The sequence below is a fragment of the Scardinius erythrophthalmus genome (genome assembly GCF_964197995.2).
Source record: "Scardinius erythrophthalmus genome assembly, chromosome: 25".
In the NCBI taxonomy this organism is placed as follows: Eukaryota; Metazoa; Chordata; class Actinopteri; order Cypriniformes; family Leuciscidae; genus Scardinius; species Scardinius erythrophthalmus.
This window is the reverse complement of record NC_138245.1, coordinates 14,355,742-14,361,741: the sequence shown is the minus strand read 5'-3', so window position 1 is coordinate 14,361,741 and position 6,000 is coordinate 14,355,742.

Genomic DNA, 6,000 nt, shown 5'->3' with positions numbered 1-6,000 from the left:
GATCAAATATTAGTTGACCAAATGACCAATGCCAATGCCAAAATATCCTGAGGTGGCAGAAACTTAATATAATGCCAGTATTAAAATAATGCAACTTAATGATAGAAAATGAGACATAGCCATTTAAAAAGACTTTTGAAAAAATAAAGAAATTGAAATCAAATAACACATCCTGCATAATAACATATAAAAAATATAATAACATCTTCTCTTGTGCCAGTATTATTAGTGCCTTGACAATAATGATTTACTGTATTTTTTAATAAAATTCTCATTAAAATTATTCAACACTGAAAACTTGCATGAGAAAAGAGAAGAACTCATCTGGCAATATGGCAGATGGCAACAGCTGCTAAGGCAGATACAAATATTTGAAAACTGCATGTGATTTATGAATTGAAAAGCCCATTGATAGATTTTGGAAGTGACATTAAGGAGAACTAACTCTCTTGGCAATATCCTGAAGCATGCGAATCGTCTAATGCCAAACATCTCAAAATGGTCAAATATCCATAAATGAACCAGCCTGGCTGATATAGTATCAGTCTATCAGTGAACAGAAAGATTCACATCTCTAGAACAATCAGAGCAAAGAAAACACATCAAGAAAACAAGGAAGAATATGCTCATTTTCTGTAAATTACTGTCAGTTACAAGAATCCTTTCCTCTAATTTGCCTCAGTCAGATCAGGTAGCTTGATAGCAGCCGGCAATAAACCATGAAAGTTCAGACCAACAAAGGTGTGGTTGGATACTGATATAAATGAGTGCAATAAGGCAGTCTGATCTGCACAATCAAAATCAGATTAAATAACAATTTTGGAGCATATATGTCCTTCAAAAACTACACTTTCATCATGCAGAGATGCAGAAAATTTAAAATGTATGAGGAATAATCCATTACCTTCTGCTTGATGATTCATAATCTTTAAATAAGAACTGCTAAATTAATTTATCAAACACATCTGTACACTCTGAGGTCATGTAGTCATGATGTTGGCTCTCAACAGCAAGATCAGGTGTTTCTAAAAGAGATCTAAGGGAAGAACTCTGTCTACAGGTGATAGATAAGTTTCTCCTATCACTGCTATATCTGATCATGTGTGCCGACTATACAAACAATCACCATTGCCTACGAGCCGTCCTGCACCCACTCTCTCAGACTTAAAAAGACAAATAAATCATAAAAGTACAAACAATGTACAGTAAATAAAACTTTGATGATGCAATATGCAGTTGAAATAAGCACTGTTGTGGAAACCTGTTTTGCATTATTATTATATTTTGATAGTTTCAAAATTACACGATTTAGCTTAAAAATATGAAAATTCTGATATCTTCTGTTGTTTCAAACCACATGCAAATTTGCGCCTGTAAAGTAGAAGGAGCAGCTGAAAGACATTTTTCTGCTGTGCTGCCATTCTGGATTGCAGAAGAATAGGACGCAGGAGAAGAAAGTGTAACACTCTAAAACATTATTTTTTTAAGCTAAAGTCATTTTTGCTTATGGCTGAATTGGATCATCGCAGTTCAGCAGCAAAGACATTGATTAATAAAGTGAGATGAAATACATAAAGTATATTTGTGTAATTTAACGTTTAATTATTGCAGGTTTGCGTAATATTCTAAGTTAGCAATAGCACATCACTGTTTTTATTCATTTTAAGGGACACTGAATCTGTTTTTATGCAAGTCAGATGAGTAAATGCATGCTCACCTTTAGTCTAGAACTACAATAACCATCATGTTTACATGCACTTACTCCCTATTTCTCATGGGGACTGGAGAGGTGCCAGTCAATAAATGAGAGAACAAAGTAACTTGCATTACTTATTTGAAATAAAGTTACTCAGATATTTTGTTATATATTTAAAACTAATGCATTACTTTACTAGCTACTTGCAAAAAGTAATCCGATTACGTAACTTTCATTACTTGTACCCCAATACTGCAGAATATAGGTTTGGAAAGATAAAAACACGAGCAAATAATGACATAATTATTCCTTTAAACTGTTCCTTTAAGGCTCTGCAGATAAAATGGTTCAATTAAAACTTTTTTAATTGAACCATATATATATATATATATATATATATATATATTAATATATATGTTAAATGGCCATATGAGACTTTAGGACAACAATAAAGTTCATTAAATATGTACAGGGACAATGTGAATCCAAAAATGAGAGGCGACAATCACGGTTAAGTTTATTTGCTTGAAACCGTACACTGACTCTGCACACAGCTCTGAACTCCAGCTAAAGACTAAATGGCTCAGAGTCATAAATATGACATCATCACCTCTATCTGTCTCACTGACAGGTGGTTTGTTCAGGTTTTCACCTCAATGTAAATCATACCAAACAAGGAGTGGACTGGGTGCGTGTTACACGTTAACCTGAGGACATAAATAATAATAAAAACTTCCTAACTGTTGGACTGATGCACTTTTCTGACCTCTGCAAATGAAAAGTTACAAATTATGGGTCATTAAAGTTCTTCCTGGAAACATTTTTCCTCAAAGATGATGTAGTTATATGAGACCTGGAATATGAAAGAAGATGTCAACAATCATACAGTAGCACGAAGAAGAAAACATGATGTGTGCTGGTAAGCTGGGCAGGGATCTAAGATTAAGAGGTCAAGTCAAGTTATGCTCATATATCAAATGACATCAGTGCATATAAAGGTGATCATCTGATCTGCTACAATGTCCCTTACTGTTGCCTACAAGCAAAAACAAAAGAGAAACAAATATAATATCCCAGATAACTTCAGTGCATTTGGCCAAAAGAAGTAACTTCAGTAACTTCTACTGCGATGTCTCACTTCTTTATCAAATAATACATCTTTAACCTGACTAGAATAAATCATATACTGTTTAAATAATTAGGGTCAGTGAGATTTTTTTATGATTTTGAAAGACGTCTCTTATGCTCACAAAGGCTGCATATATTTGATCAAACATACATTAAAAACAGTAATATTGTGAAATATTATTACAATTTAAAATAACTATTCTCTATTTTAATATATTTTAAAATGTAATTTATTCCTGTGACGGCAAAGCTAATTTTTCAACATCGTCTTTAGTCACATGATCATTCAGAAATCTACTATGCTGATTTGGTGCTCATAAATTATTTCTTATTGTTATCAATGTAAAACATTTGAGCTGCTTAATATTTTGTTGAAACTATTTTTTTACGCTGTCAGGGACTGTCAATCGCTCCTGTCCCTTCTATTCTTTGTGGAGACAAAATTACTGGGAAAAAACAGCAAGTTTGTGAAATAAGAATTTACATAACTAAAAAGATTTATTCAGCTAAATCATACTAGTTAAAGTGATAGTTCATTAAAAAAAAAATCTGTCATAATTTACTCACCCTCATGTCATTCCAAAACTATATGACTTTCTTTCTTCTGTAGAACACAAACGAAGATGTTTCATTCATTCAATGGAAATCAATGGGCACCAATTATGTTTTGTTAACAATAGCCTTCAAAATATCTTCTTTTGTGTTTTGCAGAAGAAAGAGACTCATACAGATAGAAACAACATGAGGTTATGACTATGAAACTATCCCTTTAAGAAAAAAGACAAAATTTCTAAAATGCTTCTTGAAGTATCTTTAGATCACAGTCATCTGAATATATTTGTTTAAAAAAAATGTCATGCTAACCTCCTTCATTACACAATGAGCAATGTTGTGGCATAACAACATGCAAATCCCTTAAGAGCTAGGCCTGTATATTATATATTATGTGTTATATCTGGTATTTAGAAGTCCTTAAATAGGCAATTAAATCTTTGTAATGATATGTGTATTGTATGTATTGTAATGTCTTTTTTTGTCGTTTTATTAATAACAGTCGTGATCTTGTATAATTGAAACACAAAAACTCAACAGTGCCTAAGTGGCCTGTAAACAAATTGCAGATATATCACATTTCACAGCAGGACTGATATCAGTTAAACTCCAGAGTACAACACACTCACATCTGGTCTCTTTTCAATTTAGGGTTTCTATAGTCTCTCTAACAATGTAGGAAACCAAAGATGTCATGTCCATCTGTGACATATCCCATGAACATCTACAGTAACAGCAGCAGATTGAAGCACAACTGATGGTCCCGTAATAGGGTGTACGGACAGCTGTAGCTAAAACTGCGAGTAAGACACATAAAAGAAGTCTAGAGCTACTTACAGCACCTGATAGATGATCTCTGCATTGGGTGAAAGCAGAGCCGGGGAGACGGACGAGAGTTCGTACACAGGAGCTTGAAATTGTCCTTTACACCTGCTCAAGGTTGCCCTGTCTTGTTCTGCTCACTCTATCGACTGGCCTGTGCACTGAGAAGAGTAGAACGGAGCGATAGGGAGGGTGGAGTAAGAGGAGTGGGTGGGAGCAAAAGAGAGAGAGAATAAAGAGAGGCAATCTGTGAGCCGGCGCTCTGTAGCTCATACAGCTAAAAGCAGTTTCACCACTGCCAGGTCAATTTAATCAAATGGCTCAATTCATCAATTCATGGAACCAACAGATTTACTGATTCATTTAACCTAATCATTCATTTTACACTCATGAATGATTTGAGGACACCTTTGATTATTAAATTGCAATGCTTTATTAATTTGATAATATTACTCACTGATGACTGAATCACTCATTTATATGCGTCAGTGATTTCCAGTCATGACTGATAAGTGTCATGATACGGCTGACACTTGCATTACAGAATCTTCGGCTTCTGCCAGTTTTATGTTACAGGGGTTGTTTTTTATTTAAATTTAACGGAGTCATGACGAAATCAAATTTGCCTTGATCTTTTGACATATAAGCGGTCTTTGTACCATTAAAACATACTGCAAGTTTCATAGCTTAAAACATTATAGACAAAGCATTTATTTAATCAAGCTCCAAAAACGACTCATTTGGATATTGTGGGATTTGTGACATCACATGGGCAAGTACATTTGCATACGACTGCCTCCAGAGCAAGACATTGACGAATAGTTTTTACATCATCACACCATAGGCCCCACCCACAAATTATAATCATTGACACTGCGCTTACATGCACCCCATAATGCGATTATAATAGGATTTTAGCAATATTGCGATTAAACTTTACCTCATGTAAACGCAATACTTTGATCAAACTAATGTGATTAAGCTCATAATCACAGTAACCGTATACTCGCATTGAATTATGTGGTGTACGCCCATTCCATTTTAAATTATGAATAATCCATCATAAAAAAAAAATTTTTTAACATTTTGGAATTGCCAAAATACGTGTTTTTTTTTTATAAATATAGTGTATTGTTTTGTGTATTGTAGTGTCAGGGATACACTGACAATGACTGATTATTAAAGCTAAGATGGTAACTATTTACAATAAGGTTCATTTAACTTCATTATTTAGCATGAACTAATAATGAACTGCACAGTACAAATGTACTTATACAGTATTTCTTAATCTTTGTTAATGTTACAGTAATGTAAATTTTTAATTAAGGTAAATATGAGAATATTTTTTATCAAGAAATCGTTTTAATACAAAATTCATGAAATACTACCAATGAAAAAGTGTGATTTCTTTCTCCAGAAATGATTAAAATGTCACTTCTAAAATGTTTTTTTTATTTAAGTAATATATGTGTGTGTGTTTGTGTGTGTGTGTGTGTGTGTGTGTGTGTGTGTGTGTGTGTGTGTGTGTGTGTGTGTGTGTGTGTGTGTGTGTGTGTGTGTGTGTGTGTGTGTGTGTGTGTGTGTGTGTGTGTGTGTGTGTGTGTGTGTGTGTGTGTGTGTGTGATTAGTGATGACAGAATTTCCCTCTAATGCATGTTGGACAAACTTCAAGTTTTGAATTTTTCCTAAAAAAATGTCTAATAACCAGAAATGCCAATAGTTAAATCTACCACACTAACATCATGTTCATGAAAAAAAAAATGCATTCATAAATGCTGACTAGAACACAGCCAGAACCGAGA